General features: G+C 47.6%; 2 long non-coding RNA genes across 4 annotated transcripts in view; one reads left to right on the top strand and one right to left on the bottom strand.

Annotated features, from left to right (window-relative positions):
* The window catches only part of LOC146058181 (uncharacterized), a 68,493-nt gene that overhangs the window by 30,484 nt on the left and 12,322 nt on the right, over nucleotides 1-25,687 (bottom strand). For both annotated transcript variants that reach the window (XR_014469830.1, XR_014469829.1), the window contains exon 3: nucleotides 16,287-16,465. This is a non-coding gene — a long non-coding RNA (uncharacterized LOC146058181). The remainder of the gene's footprint in view (nucleotides 1-16,286; nucleotides 16,466-25,687) is intronic.
* Nucleotides 12,269-25,609, top strand: LOC146058180 (uncharacterized). 2 transcript variants are annotated; one of them, XR_014469827.1, is made up of 6 exons: nucleotides 12,269-12,422; nucleotides 19,593-19,757; nucleotides 21,198-21,285; nucleotides 22,335-22,384; nucleotides 24,041-24,060; nucleotides 24,600-25,609. It is a non-coding gene; the product is annotated as an uncharacterized LOC146058180 (long non-coding RNA). The 2 variants fall into 2 exon arrangements; XR_014469828.1 differs by lacking the exon at nucleotides 12,269-12,422 and adding an exon at nucleotides 18,945-19,037.

Here is a 25,687-nt window from a genome sequence, read left to right as displayed (position 1 = left end):
GAGGGGGACCCGGAATGGCCTCTCGGCCACCCACTTACGAGCACAATTAGGCAGACTAGCGGGGAATTGAGGATGCAATTCATGCCGGAGTCTCACATGAAAGGGGTGGGGCCTCAAATGCAGGGGGCAGGGCCTTGTGAAGAATCTCAACTGTCATATTTTGGGGGTGTGCCCATTGCTCCCTGAGCAGCCTCCGGCTTCACCTGCCTGCACTGCTTGATGCCAAAGGGTGTTTTTTTTTGCTCCCTCAAAAATGATAGACAGAAACTGATTGGATGCATATGGGCACATATTCTTTTTAGAAGCTGTAGTAAATCTTCCAGGGCACTTTGGGTGGGGGGATATGCGTCAATAGGCCGCATGCCAACTACAGGAAAATGGAGCAATTCACAGGTCCTCTGATAGGGGTGGGGCCTAACAATGTCAATTGTGCCATTAAGCCCCGCCCCTTGTCCACAGTAGTCGCTGCCTGAGCCCCATGCAACTTCCGGGATAGTAGGAAGTATGCCCAGGACCCAGGGACCCGTGGGCACCGCACACACAGCACCCATTATAAGAAACTGGCAAAGAGGTGGCAGGAGGAAGAGGGGACCCGTAAGGTCGCGGCGAGAGGAGAATGAGCCTCATTACAAGCGCAGGAGGTTGGAGCCAGTGCAGGGATTTGGACAGTGGTTTGGCAGATGAAGGGCTCGGAGTGAGGTAATGCAGTTTGGCAGCAGAGGTTCGGAGGGATGTAAGTGAAGGCTGGATTAGTGGCGTGCCAATGATAATGCGCTTACTGTTACCAAGGTGGGACTTGATGACAGAAGGGATTATAGTATCACCGAGTGCAGGCTGCGTTCTATCACTTTGCAGGACTTGTAATCTCGCAGTGTAACAATGAGTGACAAAGATCACTCGTGTACAGCAATTAAGAGATCATTCCACCCAAAAAACATTTCCTAAGCTAACATCTCTGCACCAGCAAATACGGGTTCCCTTCCAGGCGTTATATCAGTGCAGGAACCACTTTACCTGGCAAGCCCCTCACTGTGCTGGGGGTGTTGGCATATCTGGGCACCCAAGAAGGCCAGGACTCCTACACTTTGTAGTACCCACCCCTCCCCCCCAGCACCCTTGGAGACACGGAATACAACTCTCACATTTTTCTCACGAGCCAAAAATAAACCGCCAGCCAACCAGTTCCGAGCTTTCATTTTTCAAACACAGCCTGTAACACGACAGTTAGGAGCTGACTGGCTGGACCTTTATCCCTCTTTGGGGCAGATGTATTATGGCTGGTGAAGAGATAACGTGGAGATAAAGTAGGAGGTGATTACGCACCAGCCCGGATGAGGAGACTGTCTGCAGCACTTCCGGGAGTGGGGACAGAGCTTGCCATCTTTAAGCCCCTCCCCCATTACAGTAAATGCTGTGATTCGCGGCTCTTTGGAGGGGCTAAAATGTTGCGATTTGCATAATTTAAGCCATGCCCTCTTCTTGTGAATGCTGGTATTTTACTAGCAAGGATGGGGCTTCGGTGGGAAGGGGGTTGGCCTGATGCAGCTGGCCAGGAATGCGGGAGGCTTGCCCACCCTTCCGGAGTGAAAGCGGTCAGAGTTCTATTGCATTGGACCCCGTTATTTAACTTACCCCCTTTTCAGGGTCTCTAAAGCGATCCAGCCTTTGCTACATATACGGTGTAAAGGGAGACCAGGATACTTGCAGCCGCTTCACTATTGTTTCCACTTACGGCACACCGCCAGTGCCAATGGCCTTACAATGTTAGAAGTTCCCGGGAGAGGTAACACCCCCCAGCCGGCCCGGACACTCCAAATGTATACCGCATAGGAGTGTGGACATCTGTTTTACAGCATTGATCTGGACAGATTCACATATATGGTCTTAGTGACCGAAGAATACAGGGGAAGTGTCCATATACGGACTTGGTAAATATATCATGCATCAATTCTAATACATTTTTGAATATTTTTAACAGATCCACCTCTTGCTGTTTTTCAGGCATTTGTGATTTTTTTTATATGTGTGCACACTGTAATTTATTGATTTTACGATTACACGTAGATAATAAACTATTCTATAGTACAATCATGGATTCATCCATGTCAGACTTAAACTAGATCTGCATTTAAAATCTGTGGGAGGTAGAGCAGCTAATGCCACCTTCAGATAGCGTTAGCTGGCAGGGTGCCCAACCCTAAAATGCTTCCCGTTCCGCAGCTTGGTACCTCTAACAGAATCGCGGGCCCTACAGAAAGCAATGGGGGCTCCTTCTACTGTCGGAAATGTATGTACTGCTGCATATATCAGAGGTACAATATCTTCTGCGGTCTCTCCATCTGACATGCAGGTACTACCCGAAAATTGTGTTTTCAAGGGATACCCCTCAAGTTTTATGTGATAATAAAAGGCTAAGGCAGCTCCTCACCTCTATGGTGGGATAAAAGTGTCCACGTACCACTAGATGGCGTTCGGAGGTCAGCATTTACCTGGCTTTTTGGTGTCGACCAGGCACGTCCAAACTGTGGCCCTCCAGCTGTTGTGAAACTACACATCCCAGCATGCCTTGCCATAGTTTTAGCATTCCCTAGTAGCAAAACTGTGGCAAGGCATGATGGGACTTGTAGTTTCACAACAGCTGGAGGGCCATAGTTCGGACTTATCATCCGAATACCTAAAAAAAAAAAAAAAGCCAGCAATACCGGGGATCCTGAACATAACCGCGCTTGGCTCTTACGGTTAGACTGAGTGCTTTGCTCTCGCGACCGGGGCAATAAAGATGAGGGCTTCGAGCTGCCATACGGCAAATTCAAATATTTGGACTTTCCTGAGACTTTTTTTTGCCACCGTCCAATCACAACGCAGCTATTTGTGAACTGGGGAGAAGACAGAAACCCATTAAGATAGCGACGGTTGACGGACGCGATCCCATTGGACGGAACTCACAGCGGGGATGGATCCCGCAAGTCTAGTAAAGGAACAGAACTCTGGGTTGTTGTGTTTTATTGTATGTGTGCAGAACTAGTGCTGGGAATTGATACCCTTAATGTAGAACGAGTGGCTTTAAATCTGTCACATTATTGCTCCCCGCGTCCTGCGTAATGCACACAGCGCAGATGGGACCGTTTAATCCCCAGCAATTAGTTTTTTTTTTTTAAAGACGATATTCTGAGAAGATGTATCAGGCGTAAGAATATACCGGGGAGCTGCCTCCCAGTCCCACTGAGCTTTTATTAAACCCATATGTGCTGGTGTAAAAAGCCCACGATTCCTGCTTCGGAGTGTCCATAAAAACGAGGCTTTGCAGGTAATTAAAGGCACATTTGCCATTATCTCTGCACATCGCTTGGATAAAATAATACGGGCTCTAGTTATCATATTACAGTATATTATACCCCAAAAATGTTCCAACAGCAACAAATACATTTATTTTATTTTTTATCCCCCTCGGAAAGAAATCACAGAAGGGTTTTCAATGTTGTCCGTTCATTCAGGATTGCCACCTCCAAAGTTCTGTATCATGGGGCGATTCAGCTACAATGATGTCAGTGCCCGCCCCAAATTCATCGGGAATCGTACGCTAGAAAAGTCAATCCAGGTGGCGCATGTTAGTCAACATTCAGAATGCCGACGGGTTTCGAATGAGGACAGTCAGAATGTCAACATGGACTTTCGGTTGACAATCTATATGGTTAAAATGACATATTCAGAATGGCGACATTTCACATGTCACCAGATTGTCGACATTCTGAATGTGCTGACATTTAAAATAAGTTGCCCTAGTTGTCCGATGATATATTGGTTTTTGACCTAATGTCCATGTTGACATTCAGAAACAGAACCTTCTGGTGTCAACATTTTGAATGTCAACCAGCTGATTGGTTACCTGTATGCCAATCGAGGGGACGAGGCACATTGATATGGTGTCCATGTCGACTAACGTCAACATTCGGAGTAAAAAATACTTGAAAAGCGCTTTGACCTTTGGCTGTCGATCTAACGTTAGACCCGTTGACCTATTTTGTATCGACGTAAGCCCTGTTGACCTTTTGTGGTTGATCATCAGACTCTATGACCCATACCGTGTATAATACAACACCCGTGTAACAGGTGACATAGCAGAATGGTATACACAGTATATGATTATATAGGTTGAGATACCGATATCGGCATTCTGACGGCTAGGATACAGACATATTAAAGGTAAGTATCTAAGCCTCTCCTATTACCTTCTCCTAACCTTCCCTTCCCACAGCCTAAAGCCCCCATACACTAGTGTGAACTTCACATGCGATTCCACAGCAACTGACACGGAGGCTGGATCACATGTGATACATCTAATACACCTTTTGTGTATGATCCCATTCACCCTTGCGGGCATCCGACAAATCTTTGTGGCAGCCTAGGCGATCTCCGGGTCTAATCCGATGCGCACGGGATCACGCATCATATCGGAATTGGAAGTAAAACACATACAATTGGACACTGTTCACACGATTTATCGGCTCATTGGGCCTTATTCTGGTTCACTCTTACAGGCAAATTCCTTCTTAGATGGACAAAACCATGTGCACCGCAGGTGGGGCAGATGTAACTTGTGCAGAGAGAGTTAGATTTGGGTGGGGTTTTACTTCAGTGAGATCTTTATTGCAGTGTGAAAATGAAGCAGTCAGTATTTTCCCTGCACAGAAACAAAATAACTCACCCAAATCTAATTCTCTCTGCACATTTGACATCTGCCCCCCTGCAGTGCACATGGTTTTGTCCATCTAAGAAGGAATTTGCCAGGAGTGAACTAGAATAACCCCCAATGTGTCAAAATATTGTACAAAAGGGCCCAAATCGCACTAAATTATGGACACCGTAAACCTGCCCCTCCCCCAACCACAAATACATCCAGATTGTATACAGCAGCGGTTCTCAAACTGTGGGTCCTGACCCCAAAGTGGGTCCCGACCTTCTCAGCATGGGGTCGCGACTCCATTTTGCTGACCATCAGGCTGATGACTTTTCTAATCTCAGTCTGTGATTCAAGGAGTCTGAAAAGTCTGTTGAATTGTCCGTTGTTTTAGACTCCTCCCATCACTCTGTGCCTCCACAATGCTGCCATGTATGTGCTGTCTGCTGACTAAACATGAGATGTAGTGACCTTCTGCAGTAACCTGCTGGGGTCCTCTAATTAATTTTATTGTCTGATGGGGTCCCACAGCAAAATAGTTTGAGGACCCCTGTTATACAGTATATGCCAGTAGTTGCAGCATTTATCTACGTGAAGTAGGAACAATGCCAGGAAAGGTACAGTATGCGAGTTTACCCGCAGTATGGACTGCTGCTTGTCCAATCGCATCTTTCTATTCTGTTTTACCAGCGACAGAATTGTCCATCTCTGTTGCTGATCACAGCTGACTGCGCCTGATAGTAAATGGTAGAATCCCAGTTATTGTAAGAATCCCAGTTGAATGGAAATGCCGGAGATCAGACTGTAACGTGAGCCGGAGATACCGTTCCCCATTGGGCCGCCCAGCGACTTGCCTCATTAGCAGCTTTCTTAATTTTATAAATAAGTTGTATTATGTTCCCCGGCTCCTCCGCACGTGATAGATACCAGACTAGACAATTACTGTGATAAATGAGGGAGCAGGGAGACATTGCTAGCATGCCTTTCTGAGCGCCAGATTCCTCTGTTCTCCAGTCAGTATCCAGAGCTATGTATCATCGCGTCTCTCTATAGCAGTGGTTCCCAAACCTGGTCCTCAAGTACCCCCAACAGTGCATGTTTTGCAGGTCTCCACACAGAATCACAGGTGCTATAATTAGCTCCACCTGTGGATCTTTTCAAATGTGCCTGAATAATGAGTGCACCTGCTGGGTGACCTGGAAAACTTGTACTGTTGGGGGTACTTGAGGACCAGGGTTGGGAACCACTGCTCTATAGGATGGATTCTGCGCGGTGTCAGGCTGTGGGCCTGTTTCAGACCCTAACGGCGCATGCGCAAACAAAACCATCGGGGGTGGGGCCTAAATCGGCCTGCTACGAGCACATCTGAATCGGCCTCTTAGAACATACAAGTGATCACATATACATAACTCCCAACTTTCATTGGTGGTCCCTTTGGTGGTGTGGCCTCGCGGCGAAGGGGCGTGGTCTTTATATTGCGTCGCTCGTGTGAGGCCACGCCCGTTTCGCCGCTGCAGTCCCTCTGCCTGCGGGGAATAGATGACGTGCACATAGCGGGGGACTCTCAACTGCCCCTCCTGCTGCGGGACAATGCTGGCCCCGGGCAGGATGAGGGAACGTTACCAAAAACAGGGACATTCCCGCGGTAAACGGGACAGTTGGGAGGTATGCGTATATACTCTATATTCATGCATATTTGGAGTTGTGTACTCCTTAGTGATGTTACTATAACACCCCAGGAATACGTATTACGTTAGCTATTTCTTTTTTCGTGTGTGTTCTATAACAGGGCGCAGAGGATAACATAGGCGTCTCTTTGAAGTACTGTACGAGCCCATTTTTCATGTTGTGACTTAGGAAACATTTGTCATAAACTTCCATAATTAGCTGTTGGAAATGGCTGAATCCTGCGTATGTAGATTAGACAGCAATCTTGTGTATAATTCCAAGAAATGAATCTAATATTCTGTAGCTAAGGATGAACTCATTATTATTTCCCCCTTCCAGGATCCCCCTCACTGTGTATGGTGACAGCATCACCCTCATTTCCGAGCCCTGTGTTGGATGTCAATTAAATTTGTTGGGTGGGAGGCGTTTTATATATAAATTATAATAAATACAATGGCCCTTATTCTGGTTCACTCGCAAAGGCAAATTCCTTCTTGAATGGACAAAACCATGGCCCTTATTCTGATCGGTGCGGCCGGATCCGATTATGCGGCCAGGACCGTGCGTGCGAAACCCCGCCTTCCATACGGATCGCCAACTCCGTCCGTACGCGGTAAGAAGCTGGCCGAACGGACCGCACGTGTATTTTTCACGGAATACGCCTCCTCCATCTAAGGGAACCTCCCCCATCATTCGATGGTTGCAGACCATCGAATGCAGGACCGAGTGCTCCACCAGCTCCCGCAACCTCAGACCACATTACGTACGCCCAGCGTTTGCATGAGAACGCCCATGAAACGCGGGGCGTATGCATATGGTAATGAGCCCAAATAGCCCTCCACGCCCCTCTCCACCCCCTGTTCGGAGTGTTCACATATCATGCGGGATTTGGTCGTACGCCCTGCTCGCACATGCGCAGAGACGCCTCTGCACATGCGCAGACACAAAACATCGGCGGGCCGAACGCACGCGGGTATATCCGCACCGACCAGAATAAAGGCCCATGTGCACTGCAGGGGGGGCAGATGTAACATGTGCAGAGAGAGTTAGACATGGGGTTTTTTACTGTTTTTTTGCGCTGACATGTGCCGACAGGCGGTATTTCATACCCTACCATCCACTAGGGCGTGACGGGAGAATAAAATAGTGTGCCGAGCGTAGTGAGGCACCGGGCCCCGATGCATTGCGAGCAATGCGAGGGGATGCGGTGGTGCACTTTAAACTGTGTCCATGTTGACAGTGTTGACATCCAGGTAAAAAAACTGTGAAAAACCCCATGTCGACCTTTTGACGGTCGACCTAGTCATTGTCAAACTAATGACCTGTCGAACGAATGACCTTTCGCCCTAGAAACATGTCGACCTTTTCCCATGTCAACCTAATGGTGTCGACCTAATGACTGTCGACCATCATGCTGTAGACCAAATGATCCCAACCCGACTGCAGTCGGCTATAGTTATATATTATAAATGAGATCTAAGCTACTGTAGGGCCGCCCCTCCTAAATCCATTCTCTCCGCACATCTGCCCTCCCTATGCTGCACATTATGGTTTTTACCCAGGGGCAAAGGGCCTGATTCAGATAAGACTGCTCGTCCAGTATTCAGTTAAGACCCTGCCCCGCTGGTGTGAAATCCCGCCTTGCAAATCAAAGTGCTTGCTGTGTGAATAGACGTGTACGGCTACACATCAATTCGCATCCGACTGAATATGTCCGAAATCCATGGTAACAGGTGCACCATCCAATTCATTTTACACTGGCCACAACTCATCGCGTAACCCTGGACTTACTCGCCGGCTGCAATGAAAGCAGGAGTATCTGGTCTGTTGCTGACATCACACACCCTCACTTAAAACAATGGGGAACTCCTGTATTTTCCTGACACTCCCATCTTTTTCCTGGCCCCATGCAAAAGCAGCCAAAATTTACGCTGCAGACAGCATGGGCCAATCAGTGGGTGGTTCCTTCAGGAGCCTAATGCGGCACCGGCAGACGGTAATGGTGGCCATTTTCATGTGGTGTAACAATATGTGTGGAAGCAAAGTCGCTGTAGATTCTATGTGGTCTGGCCATCTGTATGGAATGTGCTGACAATGGCCCCCCCAAAATGTCCGCTGCCTTGGAGGAGACTAACCCTAAAGGTCTTTCTGGACCACTAGCATCTGTCAGGGAGTTCAATCCCGTGATACAGGGGGAGATGTATCAAGTCTTCAAAAGTGTGAACAAGCAGAGATGTAGTCAATAGCAACCAAGGGAGCATGGTCGATGACAAGGTGGGCCATTCCGGGGTGTTGCCAAAAAGTTGTTCCATCGTGGCCCTACGATGAAGTAATTCAGCGCAAATCGGGTTTTCAGACTCGGTTTGCTCGGACTTGTGCTCTGTAAGTGGCCGGTCGAGGGTGGGTGTGGGGAGTCCAAGGGGAACCGGTAGACTTGCCTACCTTTCCAGTAGGACCTTTAGAATCTGTCACGGGAGCCAGAAGCATACAGCGGCACCCGGAAGCGCCTGTGACCATGTAAGCCCCTGGCAACAAGCATGTAACTTCCTAGCAACGAGCATTTAACCCCTGGCAACGAGCTGTAATTCCTGGCAATGAGCATTCAACCCCTGCCAACGAGCAAAAAATCCCTGGCAACAAGCAAGAATGTAAAAAAAACCTATAATTAATGTATGGAAGGGGTGCCAAAAACATTTATGTCAGGGGGCACAAAATGCCTAGTTATACCCCCTGATTTTCGGGAGCTTTCCTCCGTACAGCAGATCTCTCACAGTAGCCAGTCCACACACTCTCACACAGCAGTAGGCGGCCGCTGGCATAGCTGCGCGGCATGTAGTGAGACGTGTGTTTAGAGACGACTGATCCGTAATAACACAACTTGTGAGCTGGAGGCCGGCCAGATCAGCCCCCCCGCTGTTCCTCACCGAGTAAAATGGTTTGGTGCATTCCTCATTCACACTCACTGCTGTGAGAACACTGGGGCGACTTATCAATGTCTACCAACTGTAGAACATGTGCGAGAACGCTGCGGCTTGGTGCGTCCTACAGAAGCCGCCATAGTGAGCTCTCATTGGTGCGACACTGATCTCCTCCCCATGTGCTTGCCTTGGGGTTTATCATTGGGTTGCCGATGATTTTTGCGTTACATCGGGAAACATGTTCAAATAAATAAGCTGTCACCTACACTAGAAATTCCGCCCTGCTCGTAACTGTGCGCAAGGAAAAATCCTGAGTGTCCTGGAGACGGATTTGTACAAATACGTTATTTTCGATTACAATAAAAAACACTTACGGGGAGATTTATCGAAGTTTTGAGAGAGATAACGAGGAGAGAGATAAAGTACTCACCAATCAGATGTATTAAGCCTTGTAGAGGGATAAAGGACTCTTGAGTGTTTTGGTGAACATTTGATTTTGGTGCGATAAAAAAACAAAAGATAAAAAAGAAAAAATTAACAGCTAATATAATTTAATTTTTGTAATCTAAAACCCCAAATTCAGATTAAAAAATCCAAATTTTGAACCACCGTAACATCTGATCTCCTTGGGGGATCTGGATAAGGTTTAAGGGCCTAATTTCACACCATTCAGAACGGGGCATGTTAAGATGGTGGGGGAGTCCTCGTTGTAGCGCTCGCAAATAAAATAAAATCAGGCCCTTAATTCAGTCCACATCCACAGAATGTGTATTTCTGTATTAAGGGCCTAATTCAGACCTGATAGCAGGACAAATTTGCTCTCAAGATGGACAAAACCATGCTGCACTGCAGGTGGGGCAGATGTAACATGTGCGCAGAGAGTTAGATTTGGCACACATCCAAACTTTCCTGATTAAAGCGGGACAGTCCCGCTATTTGGAGACTGTCCCTCACGCAGGTGCCAGCTGCACCCAACCCCCCCCCCCCCCCACACCGTTTAATGGCATCTGTGGGAGGGAGAGAGGGACAGTCTCCAAATAGCGGGACTGTCCCGCTGTAATCAGGGAAAGTTTGTAGGTATGCCAAATCTAACTCTCTGTGCACATTGCTAGAAAACTCCATAAGAAACCTTTGCTGATTGATAGGGGAAAATTTACTACGATGACTTGTTGCTATGGGCAACCAATCGGAATCTTCTTATATATTTAGCACCTTCTAGAAGAAAATAGGTTGCCCGTAGCAACATCCCAAGTGAAATAGTACTCCCATCTTAGTAAATTTCCCCCATACTGTTTAACTTGACATAAATAAAGGATAATAATTAACTGTGGTGAGATCCGAGATTTGATGGAAACCACTAGGATCGTCCTCGTCTTAATGTGTCTTATACCCCAAGATGGAAATATCTTTTATGAGACATGTTATGAGAGGAAGAGCCGAATCCATAAAGGAAGAACGTATTAATAATGTACTTTTATTGCATACCTTGTACATCTTTCAGCAACTGTCAGACAAAGTTATAAAGAGAATCCGGCGTCTTATTAGGATGGACGACGCGCGTTTCGCTGAGGTTTTACGAGCGAGCCCGGGTGGCAGAGTTTTCGCGTAGAACCTTTTATTTCCCATGCACAGTGTCTGCTTATTATATTTTGTGCTTGACTTATGTGTGTTGTCAGCACAGACCAATTTGTAGACGCTGTCCAAAGTCCTCACTTAAAGTGAGATCAGATAACGGAATCCAGATAAATATGCTGAGAATTACAGATGGATCCGGGACTCATCCGTCACGGTGATTTACTTGCGTGTCCAACATCACACGGGCTGCGCAGTAAAGTGCCATTGTTTGTCTTATTGCTCCCTTGGAAACAGACAGAGACTCAGCAGGGAAATACTTGGATTTTTATATTTTAGGGAGGGGGGTGATGCTGAAAAATAATATGTATTAGCTATGAAGGCATAGTAAAAAAATCATGCAGTGATAGATAAGGACAATGGTTTTCTTTGTACTAAGTGACAATAAGGGACTGGTTCTGCTTGAGTCGCTAAGCAGCATAAATTTGCCGCCCACCGTGTGAGCGAATGCCTGTCCCCTGCCGCCACACGTACAATGCCGGTGAATTGCGAATGTACGCATACATTCCCGGTGCATTGCAAACATTGGTCCCCATTGCGAACACGCCAGGGACCGATCGGACTAGAATGACCCCCTTAATTTCAACAAATTTGTCTCTATTGTGCGTCTAATATAATGTCCGTACAGAGGTGAAAGAGGGCACAACCCCCCTCCCATCATTGTGCTCTGAGGGTGACCCCCCCCCCCCATACTGTACAGTGCAGCAGGTCACATGGTTTACTTATATAGTTTCACCTCTCCATGAGAGGGCCGGATAGGCAACACATCAGGGGGGCAGGACAAGGCAGATATCACTTGGCCCCACCCCATGCCATAATACGCTGTGATTCGTGGAGAGGGAGCAGGGCTTAAATGACGCAAAAATGCTGCTTTCACAATATTTTAGCCCAGCCCCCTCTCCGCGGACCCGCAATTTGCATTGATTGAACCAGCAGGGAAGGGGGGAGTGGGAGACTTGCCCACCTTCCCAGGGGGGTCGGGAGGCAGACCAGATTTTTAAGAGCCTCCCCTTAATTTTGGGAGGGTAGGCAAGCCTGACATGATGTGGATGAAGGTTTATAGGGAGAACAAATGGAATGGGGTCTCCTAAAGGCCTATATTGGGCATGTGGGCAGATCTGGGATATCTGAGACAGTGGCATAACTAGAAGTTATGCACCCCCTTGCTAAAAAAGTTTCTGGCGCTCTGCTCCCCCATACATTAATTATTTTTTTAAGCTGCATGCTTGTTGCCAGGGGTTACAGTACTTGCTGCATACCTCCCAACATGACCCATTCCAGGTGGGACAAAATGCTCTGCTCCTGGACATACTTGCCAGTGGCAGTTGCAGAGGTGGGCTGCACCACTGTCGCAAATTCAAATATGGGAGCTACACCTGCCAGTTAGTCTGGACTGTACTGTTTAGGGTGGCAGTTGGTTGGGCTCCCCTGAATCTGAATTTTGGACTGAGCTGCAGCCCTGCAACTGCCACTGGCATGGATGTCCAGAAACATCTTGTCCTTCCTGGAATGAGTCATGTTTGGAGGTATGTATGCCGCTATGGGTTACATGCTCATTGCCAGGCCATTCTAGCTGTTATGAGTTACATGATCATTGCCAGGGGTTTCGTGCACATTACCAGGGTTTACATGCTCATTGCCATGGGTTACATGTTCATGGCCAGAGACTTCATGCTTATTGTCAGGGGTTTCTTGCTCAATGCCAGGAGTTACATGCTCATTGCCAGTCGTTTCTTGCTCCTTGCCAGGGAGTTACATGTTGCCAGGGGGTGGGTGCCCACAGCACACCAGCGCTCCCAGAATCTGGCACTTTTGTGTAGCCCTGCACTGACAGACAATGGAGGTCTGTTTGTCTCCTCCAAGGCGGCGGCCATTTTAAAAGGGCCGGCTTTAGCAGATTCCAAGCAGACAGCCAGGCTGCATGGAACCTGCAGACAGCACTTGGGCTGCGGTTGCCTAGTTACGCCACTGTTCTGTGGCCAGTTAGATCTACTTTTGCACTTTATAATCCCCTATAGGTAGGAACATAACACAAATGTAATTTGTCCTGCAGCCCTCCCGTCCTGTTATTGGAGTGATGTATTGTGTGTCTGGTGACCATAATGGTTCCTGTTGGTATGTGTCCCAGAATGTTAGCTCATTAGAAGACTTTTTTTTTAAAGTTTGCTGTAAGCAGATATGCACAATTACGTGTTACCTAGCAGAGGTACATTTATAGAACGTACCCTAGGATACACAGACCTAGTACTGCAGATGGGCAAATTCTATGTACAGTGGTCCAGAGAAGGAGGTAATAGACATTGTTATTCCTTACTTCTCAGTTTGAGATGCACTGAGCTTCAAAAGTGATAAACTGGAGAGTGATAGACAACCAACCAATCAGTTCCTGCCTGACATGTTTCAAACACAGTCTGTGACATGGCAGGTAGGAGCTGATTGGTTGGTTGTTTATCACTCTCCATTTTATCACTTTTGAAGCTTAGTGCATCTGGCCCGGAGAGTGATAAAGTGTAGAGATATAAAGTATACGCCAACCAGCTCCCAACTGCCACAGACTGGGTTTCAAAATTGACAGTTATGAGCGGAATGGGCGTCCCCATGAAAGCATTGGTCGTTCCCATGGTTACACGGGTGGGCTGATGCCTGCCTGGACGTCAGCCGCCCATCCTGTCTTCGTCCAGACACGCGATACTCAGTTTTCATTTGATATTCGGCGACCATCACATGATTTCCCCTGCAGCGAAGGCGTGCGAGGGGGTGTGTTTTCATTACACGTCCCCTCGCATGTTACCGAGGTGAGTCAGTGGCGGCAGGGGGGCAGGTGTTCAGATGGGCAGCGTCTCAAGCGCGGGTTGGGATCATTTGGTCTACAGCATGATGGTCGACAGTCATTAGGTCGACACCATTAGGTCGACGTGGGAAAAGGTCGACATGGGGAAAGGTCGAAAGGTCATAAGTTCGACAGGTCATTAGGTTGACATGGGGTTTTCACTTTTTTTTTTACCCGAATGTCAACACAGTCGACATGGAAACAGTTTAAAGTGCACCGCATCCCCTCGCATTGCTCGCAATCCTTCGGGCACGGTGCCTTGCTGCGCTTGGCACACTATTTTATTCTCCCACCACGCCCTAGTGGATGGTAGGGCATGAAATACCACCTGTCGGCACATGTCAGTTCAAAAACAGTGAAAACCCCCCAGGTTCACCTTTTGACTGTAGACCTAGACATTGTCAAACTAAAGACTTTTCGAACTAATGACCTTTCGAACTAATAACTTTTTGACCTTTTCACGTCGACCTTTTCCCATGTTGACCTAATGGTGTCGACCAACATGCTGTAGACCAAATGGCCGCATCCCTCAAGCACACGGTAAGCTGTAATGTCCGCAGCATACAGTGCCAACCTGAATCGGCCCCAAAGTACCAGCCAACCAGCTTCTAACTGCCATTTTTTAAACACAGCCTGCAACATGATTGGCTGGTCCTTTATCTCCCTCTCCACTTTATCACTCTCCAGTGCTTAGTACAGTGATGGCTAACCTTGACAGTCCAGTTGGTGTTTAGCTATACATTCCAGCATGCCCTGCTACAGTTTTATTATTTGGACATGCTAAAACTAATGCAGGGCATGCTGGGATGTGTAGTTGAACAACAGCTGGAGTGTCAAGGTTAGCCATCACTTCCTTATTACATCTGCCCCCAGTCGGACTACAATATTTCTGTATGAGTGATATATTTCTGTGATGCCGCCCTTTGAGCCAAATGAAAGCTCTGGGTCCGTAGATTTGCAGATTTAACTAGGTGTTTAAATTGTTTGCTTCATTTCAGAGTAATGTGGGAAAACGACTGCCTGCCCTTTACAATGCACCATCATTGTGCTCTGGAAAATGAGGCAGTTAGTGATTTCTTCCTGTGCACCTGCTGGCTGACCTGGAACATGTGTGGTCTGGAAACCAGCAAGCCAGAAAAGTGGTTAAAAAGTTTTAAATCTAAATTGTAGGGGGAAAAAAAATATCTAAATTACAAATTGAGGATGTTTTATGTAGAGACTCGTGGGATCACCAGAGCGCACTGGATCACATTAGCACGGCATTGTGCGGCAGAGGTAGCCGTCTACGGTGCGCCGGGTGTACTGTTAGACAAGCACGCGCCTAGGCAGCAACCTCTAACGGAATCGTGGTCTCTCTGTATTTCCTCCAGTACACAGGGAAGAAACACAAGCACAGTAATGCAGCTTGGCGTCGTACTCCGGCCTCACTTTCTCTGTTTAGACAAGAGGCCAATTACCAGGTGATTTATCAAAACATTTTCATAGAAAAAAGAAAAAAAAAACCTCCTTTTTTGCATTAAGCGATGTCTCGTATTCTGCTATTTTTCACCAGCAGATTTAATGAAATGGCAAATGAGATCAGCAGATGCTGGAAATGGAACGCAGGGGGGAGCGAGAACACGGGACATGATCACCCCGGCGTAGTCTCCTCCACTAAATAACAACAGGGTGAGAGCGAGAGCAGATCCTGAGCGAGCCAGAAATGACGCAGCGCCGGAAGTGGCAGATGCTTGTACCGCTCTATACATTTATATGGCCGCCAGATTCTTACCCCAGGATGACCCATTGTGGCAGCGGGTGGACCACTTAATTGTTTCCTGTACACGTCTCTGCTTAATAACATAGGGCTTGATTAAGCTTTGTTAACAATTAACACAAATGATCAAAATCATGCTGCACTGCAGGTGGGGCAGATGTAACATGTGCCGAGAGAGCTAGATTTTTTTTTTTTTTGTGTGCAGGGTAAATACTGGCTACTTTTTCATGAAGCCCACAGACAGCTTTATTTTTACACTGCAATTTAGATTTAAGTATGAACACACCCCACCCAAACCTAAAGGCCCCCATACACTCTGCCATTTGGGTCCCATTTCACCCGATTCCGTCGCTTCGGGCAAAGAAATCGGATGCAATCCGCCCAAACAGCATGTTTGTGACATCCGATCCGTCGCGCGGTCCCGCGCACATCGGATGGGAGATCATACGTGCTGCACGTAAGATCTCCTCAGCGCCCGCCCCCTCTTCAGCGATCAACGTAGGAAATAAAAAAGTTTAGACTGACTTCTTTCTGAAAGCAGGAGAATTCATTCCATGGTCGGCGACTATCGATTGATTTCTCTTGCTAGCGGACGCATTCGATGGAGGGTGTGTGTTAGCGATCCCCTCGCTTGGCAGCAAAGGGATTCGGGGCAGTCGGCGGTGCGGCATTAAAGTACTCACTAATCAATGACCAACTGCTGCTTAGTGAGCTAACCTGAATAAGGCCCTGTTTCCATTTCAAGTCACCCAGACCCAGGCTAAACCAAGCAACATTAAATATAGCAGTAGCATTCGGCTGTACCTTCACAGTTTGTGCGTAGTGGTCTGCATTTCATCATGCGAGGATTCCAAACGTCTCCCCCTAACCAGAGGCATGTGGAATTAATGAAGAATTGGATGCTTCTTGCGACCAAAACAACATATTAACGGTGATGTCATCGGTGAGGGCGTCTGATAGCAAAGCAGGAACAGAATAGATGGCTGCATTTTGAAAAAAGAACAACTTGATTTATATCCTCAATATGCAAAGAATTATTGGCTTTCTCTATCAGACAGCAAAGTGCAAACCATTAGAATAATCACCTTCCTTGTGTCATGTTGAATCTGGGCATTTGGCCATATTGTGTGCAGACCGTGCATTTCCAGTGTGCGCCGTCCCGCGGGGATCCCATCGTGATAGCGCGGCTGTTATTTATTAGGATCTGGTACAGCGCTGTGATTGCTGTTATGTGACTGTTCGCAGGGGCTCTGTGACCTCACCGGAATGGCGGAAAGGTGTACTGTCACTGGTGGGGTATGCACATCGCTTTTATCGTCACAACGCGACGGAGGGGGAAGTATCTCTACTGCTAAAGAGTGAGGCTACAAATCTCTATTTCAACACTTGTTTTACAGATATTAAAGCCCCATTTTACATAGCGTGATGTTACACAGTCTCTCATTGGTTCCTTCAGTACTTAGGGACGTTTCAATGGACATTTGTTCTGTATTGTTCTGCTGTGCAATAGTGTCATACAAAGGTGGTAAAATTCCCTTACAATCTATATTCCCGACCACATGAACAGGCTCACGAAAGGGTTCATTTTGTTTGGAGCATTATTAACCTACCGGTAAATTTGTGGGAGGAAACCGGAGCACCCAGAGGAAACCCACGCAAGCACGGGGAGAATATACAAACTCCACATAGTTATGGCAGGGTTGCCTACCCTCCCTGAAATTGAAAAATCGGGTCCCCCCACCCCAGAAAGGTGGGCAACCCTCCCAAATACTGCCTGGAACCCCTGAATCTCCCTGGCCGTGGCAGTAAATTACGGTGATTCGCTGCATTTCGGGGGATGGGCTAAATATGCAAATTGTGCTGTTTAGCCCCGTCCCTACTTGACGAACCGCAAATTGCGGGATTTGCCTACTAGGGGGCGGGGCTTGATCACGTCTACATCAGGTATCCCCGAAGTGCTGCTGAAGCCTCCTCTCTGGGCCTCTTCCGGAGAGGAGACTTTAAAAGTAGGCAACCCTGAGTTATGGCCATGGTGGGATTTGAATCCTCAGGGCTGTGAAGCAGCAATGCTAACCACTACACCATCCGTGCTGCCAAAATATTTTCTAATTTTACTTACAAAACAAGAAGTGCTCTGATTCGCTACAACTGATTTTTTCAAATTCATAGACCCCCAAGTCTGATGTCAGGGCCAAATTAAGGTAGGCAGAGGGTGATGGGCCCACACACACAGATGGGCCCACACACACACACAGAAGGGCCCACACACACACACAGAAGGGCCCACACACACACAGAAGGGCCCACACACACACAGAAGGGCCCACACACATACAGAAGGGCACACACACACAGAAGGGCCCACACACACACAGAAGGGCCCCCACAAATGGTCAGTCTGAACCTGACATTGCCAAAAACAGTCGCTTAGTGGTATCCCGAATGGGAAACAGTCACTGTGTCGACACTACGAAGGTCATACATTAGGTCGACCACTAAAGGTCGATAGGGCTTGGGTCGACACATGCAATAGGTCAACATGGCTAAGGTTGACAGGGTCAGGAGGTAGACACAAGCAATAGGTCGACAACGGGAAGGTCGACAGTCAAAAAGTTGACATGAGTTTTTCATGTTTTTTGAGCCGACTTGTACCCTATCACGAACCTGTCGACCGTAGCCATTTTGAACTATTTCATGTGTAGACATAAGCTGTGTCGACCTCTAGTGGTAAGTGGTCTACCTAATGTATTTTGACCTTCATACAGTCGACCTTATGACCCACCCCTCCCAGATGAGGTTTTCGGGCCTTTATGCAGAGCAGGGTTGTTCCTTTCTAGTCCCATCAGTGATGAGTTTTGGGGAAGATTATCAAAGCTTGGAGAAAGATAAAGTGGAGGGAAATAAAGTACCAACTAATCAGCGCCTGTTATTATTTTCAATCACACGGCGGCTAAGAGCTGATTGGCTGGTACTTTATTAGGGCGGCTTTTCCCTCGTATTGTAGTTTATTTTGTGAACCAATATCGTTTAACGTGCAAATCATGGAGAAACGTATGAGAGGAGACGTCATAGAGTAATGCTGGGTACACACCAGGACGACTAGGGCCCGATCCGCACAATCTAGATCCAATTCCGATCAATTGGATGTAGATTGTGTGCTGATTGGGCCCTTTTCTGACCTGGTGTGGACCGATACCGATCCGATGCGCGGTCCCGCGGGTCGGTCGGTCGTTATTGAGATCCTACCTGCTGCAGGTAGGATCTCAATGACGACCATACAGCCGGGTGCGGGTCGCCATCGGATCGGACCCGCTCACGGTGCACATCGTGAGCGGGTCGTGCCCCCCCGCGTCATCGTGAGCGGGTCGGACGAGACACTGACGACCCGCTCACGATGTGCATCGTGAGCGGGTCGTCCTGGTGTGTACCCCACATTATAGTTACACCCTTTACTTGGCCATGTGATCAGTGGCTTGTGATGTCACACTGACTGCTGCCCCCAGGCTGTAACTGGCCAGTGCGGAACTCAGCGGACTGTTGGCCTGACCTGTCTCGGTAAGTGGGATTTCCCAGGCTTTCTATCTACAGTAACACTGAGCAGAAACTAATAGCGGCATAATAATTATCAGTATAAAGCTGTATTTAATGATAAATAGCGGTAACAAGGCAAATGTGGGGCCACAAGGGTTCTGCAGCGCCTTATACAGAAGTGGAGCACACATTCGGGTAACATAGGGTCTGGTGCTGAGGTGGGAGTAATACAGAAAAGGGCAAGTAACCATGGAGCCGATTCAGACCTGTTCCGTCTGGTCCGAATTCGAAGGTGGGGGGGGGGGGGTCAGACTGACTTTTTTCTGCGAACGGAGAAAAAAAAATTCGATGGTCAGCGATCATCGAATGATTGTTCGCCCGGCGGCTGCGTGTGATGGGATGTGTAAGCATAGTGTGCTAGCGAGGGGATTCGGGTGGTGGGAGTCTGGCTTGGCGGTGCTTACTGGTCTGAATCAGGCTGCTTTGGGGGGGATTTGTGCCCTGCAGGGGGAAGGGCAAGTTGTAGTTCCACATATTACCAGCTGGATTCTAATCGCGGATGACTTGTCCTTGTTACAGGCTTACTATCTGAGGAAGGCGCTGATACCACAGGGAGGTGAGACCCATACCTGCTTGCAAATATTCCAACTCCATCAAAGGAAAGCTGCAGACCCTGAGAGCTGCCATTCCGGCTACACATCAGAATCTCAGGCCTCCTGATTCCGCAACAGATCCACAAGTCAGGTGACTTACAACCAGCAGGCATTGGGAGAACTCTCCCGTTCCACTTTATAAATAATGTGTCTGGCCAGACAAGGGAATAGGGAGTGCAGGCCTCGATTTTCCCTTAAGTGGACATAAGTATCCACCATCTACCTCACAAGAGGACTGGACAGTACTCTGGGATGCCAACTCTCTTTCCCACAGAGACTATTTTTTAAACAAGTAACTTTGTTGGATAATAACTAACAGCTAATTGGGGTTAAACTAACCATCCGTTTCAAATGAAAAGAGCATAACCCTATTAACAACACTAGATTAACTGTACTGGTTTACTAGGTTTTTTTTTATAAATATTGACCTTTTATTGTGTTATGTATTTTGCAATTTTCATATCACTGGCCAGTGTGTATTTCTTAGTTTAATTATTAGTTTTTAGTTTAATATATACATTGTTTCCAGCTCATTCTGGGGCAGATTTATTAAGCTTGGTGAAGTGATAAACTGTCTGGTTTTTATCACCGGCCAATCAGCTCCTACCTGTCATTTTTTCAAACCAAGCCTGTAGCTTCACAGGTAGGAGCTAATTGGCCGGTGATTAATAAATCTGCCCCTCTGTGTATTCTTTTTCTTTTTCTGTGTATTCTTTTTCTATTGTCCTTGTTACTATTTTCGGAGCCCCACAGCATACATTTAAAGATCAGCGTCCCGGTGACCCTGCCAGACTGCGAGCGCAGGCAGGTGATGGCTGGTGAGAGGAACGCAGGCTGTGTGTTCTTTTTGCTCTAAGGATTACCTGTCCCTATCTCCTACGCACGGGGGAATACTTTATCCAAACACAGGGAAAACCCGAAGGGTCACCACAGTGGCAGTGTGGTGCCTGAAGGGAAGAGTACCAGTGAAGGAGCAGCATTTCATCCTGCTAAAGAAATCCCACTGAGAAACATCTAAGTGGTAGGAGATTCTGCCCCCCGAGAGGTCCGGTGAGCCTATTTTAAAACTTTTTTTCTGCAAGGAACGAGACTGTATACTGTGTTTTATATTTTGTATTTTTTGCAATTTTTTATTCATATCTTTGGGAAAAGTTTTTTACTTATATCTTTGGCAAAAGTTTTTTTTGCATATATATTGGCTTCATAAATAAAAGTTTTTTAAGCAAAAGAAGAAAAAACTTCTGGAACAATCTGTTAATTTTGAAAACTTGCGAACCCCATATAAAGAATTGCACATTAACCCAGCGCTGCACATAATCCCTGTTTCTGCATAGAGATTGTCCATTGAAATAATCATTGATTGAATATTTTCACCTGGGATTCAGCAGCTGCAGGGGGAGAGCGCTTGAGACTGTGTGGACTGACTTTTTTAAAGAGAACTGTTTGCATTTCTGTTTGCATTTCTCCACCAGGTGAATTATATTGTATATTATATGTATTACTAATATTTATTTATTTTCGCGCCCAACAGCTCGTTACCACCCCACTCCGCATAAGAAGAATGGGCGCACAAGTATTTATCCTCCTGTGCGCTATAAGACTATACAGAGCACTGGTCTGTAAGTAATGTAGCCGAAACTGAGATAATATATGATCCCTCTCTGATTACGCAGCACACACCTTTGGCAACTTAGAAGTCCCGGCGATCAGGACACCCGCACGTCAGTAGGGATGGCCATTGACCGTCAATGATTTAAAATCATCAATGGTTTATGGCCGATGATGAATAATTTTGCCATCGATGGGAGAGAACCAGATGATTTCGCTACATCGATGGCAAAGTAGAACCAATGTTTCCTTTTATTTTATTTTTGTCCAGTTGACGGGACACAGAGCATAGCTCTGCCCCTGATACCCAGAAGCCCCGCCCGAGTTCTGATTGGCCCATGGACCATTCAGTCAAAGATAATGGATGACCATCGATAGCTAAAACTATCAATGGCTATCTATCAGATAAGTTACGACTATCGATGGCTGGTTGCAGAATCACCATTGAGTCAGAAATGGGGCAGGGTCTATAGTGGAGGGGGTGTGAGCTCATGGGGATGCTGCGGCTGCAAGTCACTATGGGGGCATGGCTGGCATTCTGTAAACTGCTGGTTATGACCCAAGCCCCTCTGCTTCACTGAATAGATGTATATTCCCCGCTGCTCTGCCCCCCCCCCCCCACACTATTTGGCAATCTTTGAACAATTGCGCATCTGCACTCGCTGCAGCGCACATGTGTGACGGCTCAAACTGCAGTCGCATTGTGGAAAGTACGACCGCAGTCTGAGTAACGCTGGGGGGTGTTGAGCGTGCGTGACACAGTGTTGCATCGGTGCTGTCTAGACAACGCAGGCATGTCTGGACCATTCTGAGTTGCGGTTTGTGGCAGCTGTGTGGCATCACTCGCAGTCATCTACCATAGTCGTGTAAACGCATCACATTTCAGTGATGGTTCGTATTTTGCATTTGCAATGCGGGGATTGTCCTGCGCTGGGCAGCCTCCAGCGTGTGTAATATACAGTGTGTGGTACAGAGAGTGGTACACGCCACAGTGACAATCACTGGGCAGCTGCAGAACACAAGGCGCTGGCGTGACTCTTATTCTGCATTTTATTTACAGACCTCCGCAGAACATACAGGACAGTTAGGAGCTTCTTCCGCAGAATGAAGGTGTGTGCATAGAACATCAGCCTAGAGAGTGTGAGGGAGATTGTGTCCTCTGGCTCTGGCATACAATAGATAGGAATGTTTGGTGCTGGGCAGGGGCACCAGAACATATTTAGGTTAGGGGGGGAGATATAATCCCAGTTTGGCGTCTCCTGCAGCGGGCACACGCGAGGGGATGCATCTTCCTTACACATCCCCATGTATGGGTGCGAGGGAGAAGCGGCAGCAGGGGTGTGGGGGGATATATGGCGGGGTGGCCTCTCTGTTGCTCAATAAGCCAACTAGAATCAGGCCCATAGTGCGACATACAATGAGGGTCGGATGCAGTGCACATTATATATAGGGGCTAACTGAGTATCCTGTACCACGCAGATCTGCGATTATTACAGGTCTATGCATGTGCCATTGCAGAGCACCTGGACTTCTGCACCCACCCACTGCTGACACTTGCCTATTGCCCGCACAGCTTCGGCTCAGTGACGTCGCTCCTCAGCTCCTATACTTCGATGCCTCTCTCAAATTGCAGGGTGGGGGTGTTATAGCTCCCTGCTTGACCCCCATTCCGACGCCCCCCGGTGCTTGGTCTGTGTGAAACAATTTTTCACCTCTTCAGACAAAGCGACTGCAGCAGCAAGAGCGCACGCCATAGAGACTGGTAACCTGGCCGTCCGCATCCTGGCAGCAGGACATGTGCCTGGCAAATGTCTGCCATAGGTTATTATGCCCCGTCACCGTCATTCCATAAATGATATAAGGATGAATCTATCCGCTGTCCCTATCAATCTCTGCTTTGTGGCAGTGTGACGTCTATATAAGCCACGAACAGAGGGGGGTGAGGGATTTTGGGAAACTGTGGTCAGGGAAAGTGTTACTGTGCTCAGGGTGTGTTACTGTGCTCAGGGAAAGTGTTACTGTGCTCAGGGTGTGTTACTGTGCTCAGGGAAAGCGTTACTGTGCTCAGGGAAAGTGTTACTGTGCTCAGGGAAAGTGTTACTGTGCTCAGGGAAAGTGTTACTGTGCTCAGGTAAAGTGTAACTGTGCTCAGGGAAAGTGTTACTGTGCTCAGGGAAAGTGTTACTGTGCTCAGGGAAAGTGTAACTGTGCTCAGGTAAAGTGTTACTGTGCTCAGGGAAAGTGTTACTGTGCTCAGGGAAAGTGTAACTGTGCTCAGGTAAAGTGTTACTGTGCTCGGTGAAAGTGTTACTGTGCTCAGGGAAAGGGTTTCTGTGGTCAGGGAAAGTTTTTGGGGGAAACCTCACCCCAGCAACTACTGTGCCCAATATACCAGTGTATGTAATGTGTGGGTCCACTGACAATCCTCACCTCTGATTACTTCGGTCTACTGATGGCCATCTGGAACCTTTATGGCAGGCATGTCCAAACTACAGTATGGACCTTCAGATGTAGTGAAACTACAAGTCCCATCATGCCTTGCCACAGTTTTGCTATTAGGGAATGCTAAAATGATTGCAAGGCATGCTGGGATGTGTAGTTTCACAACAGCTGGAGGGCCACAGTTTAGACGTGCCTGCTTTATGGCCATCCTGTTATCCTCTGATGGACATGTTATGGACCTGTACCATTCAGAAACTGGCTTGTATTGTGGTTACACTCTATATTCCTCCATTAATGTATTGTATTTTCTTCACTGTACCTCAGATAACAAGCATGACACCAAGGTAAGTGTATGTTATATTAGATAGATAGGCAGAGAGACAGACAGACAGGTAGGCAGAGAGACAGACAGACAGACAGGTAGGAAGAGAGACAGGCAGACAGGTAGGCAGAGAGACAGGCAGGCAGTGAGACAGACAGACAGGTAGGCAGAGAGACAGGCAGACAGAGAGACAGATAGGTAGGCAAAGAGACAGATAGGCAGCGAGACAGGTAGTCAGGGAGACAGGCAGGCAAGTAGGTAGAGAGACAAGCAGACAGACAGGCTGACAGGTAGGCAGAGATACAGGCAGACAGATAGGCAGAGAGATAGGCAGGGAGACAGACAGGTAGGCAAAGAGACAGGTAGGCAGGGAGACAGGCAGGCAGGCTGACAGGTAGGCAGAGAGACAGGTAGGCAGAGAGACAGACAGAGACAAGCAGACAGGTAGACAGACAGATAAAACCCTAATGCCATTCCAAATCCCAGCCTTCTACACACTGTCTGTATTGTGTACATGACTATTTACCTTTGTCACTTACAATGGTTCTTTTCTCTTTATAGGACCACAAAGTTAGATGTGGTATGGCACAGCGATGTGCCATATTTCTGCCTCCACTAGACAGAACATCGGGGTAATGGGTGTGTCTTGTGTGGGTCTGGATGTAACACCTAGCTATGCTGCTGCCTTGTATCTATAAGTCAATGTGGGGGGGTATTATAATACTGAGGGTGATTCTGACGCGGTGATCCTCTTAGCTCTGGGAGAGAACAGAAGTTTTATGGCAGACTGGACGCAGTGTAATTACTTAGGTGTGACTTTGGGGATTTACCTGTCCTCTTGGTGTGGGTATCAGGTGTCTCCTCTAGGAGCATCTAAATCCCACACTGAGGGAATGGGTAACTCCCCACGGTCACATCTAAGGTAAGTTACAACTTACTACACTCTCCAGCCTGACACAATGCCTCTGGCCTCTCCCAGAGCTAACAGGATTATCGCGTTATCACAGCCGACCTCAGCAAACAAATGCCAACTGCACCTCAGTCATTCCCACCCCCCCATTGGCTCCCACCGGATTATACCATCTAAGGCAGCAGCTTCAAGAAGACCCACACCATGGAAGACCAGACACACCCATTGGGGGGAGTCATGCTACCTCTCCCCCCCCCCAACCCATAGGAGGAACAATACCACCACCACTCATTGTGGGAGTCATGCCAACTCTCCCCCCAACCAATAGGAGGAATTATACCAGCACCATCCATTGTGGGAGTCATGTTACTGCTCCCCACCAACCCATAGGAGGAGGAATTATACCAGCACCACCCATTGTGGGAGTTATGTTACCGCTCCCCACCAACCCATAGGAGGAGGAATAATACCACCACCCATTGGGGGAATAATTCGACCTCTCCCCCAGCCATTGAGGAGTCATGCCACCTCTCCCCCTCCACGCATGGGAGGAATAATAACATCATCCTCTCCCCCAGCCATTGGGGAGTCATGCCAATGGGAGGGATAATACATCACCTTTCCCTCCCCCATTCTACCATTGGCATTGAAAAAATCTTTAAAAAAATAAAAAAATGAGCTGGTCTCGCATGACTGACTGCTGTCTTTCTGTTACACGCGTTTTGCACACTCAGAGAGT

Source organism: Crinia signifera, chromosome 2 (genome assembly GCF_055691185.1).
Source record: "Crinia signifera chromosome 2, ASM5569118v1, whole genome shotgun sequence".
Taxonomy (NCBI): Eukaryota; Metazoa; Chordata; class Amphibia; order Anura; family Myobatrachidae; genus Crinia; species Crinia signifera.
The sequence above is the reverse complement of the archived record's forward strand: the minus strand, read 5'-3'. Positions and strand labels throughout refer to the sequence as shown.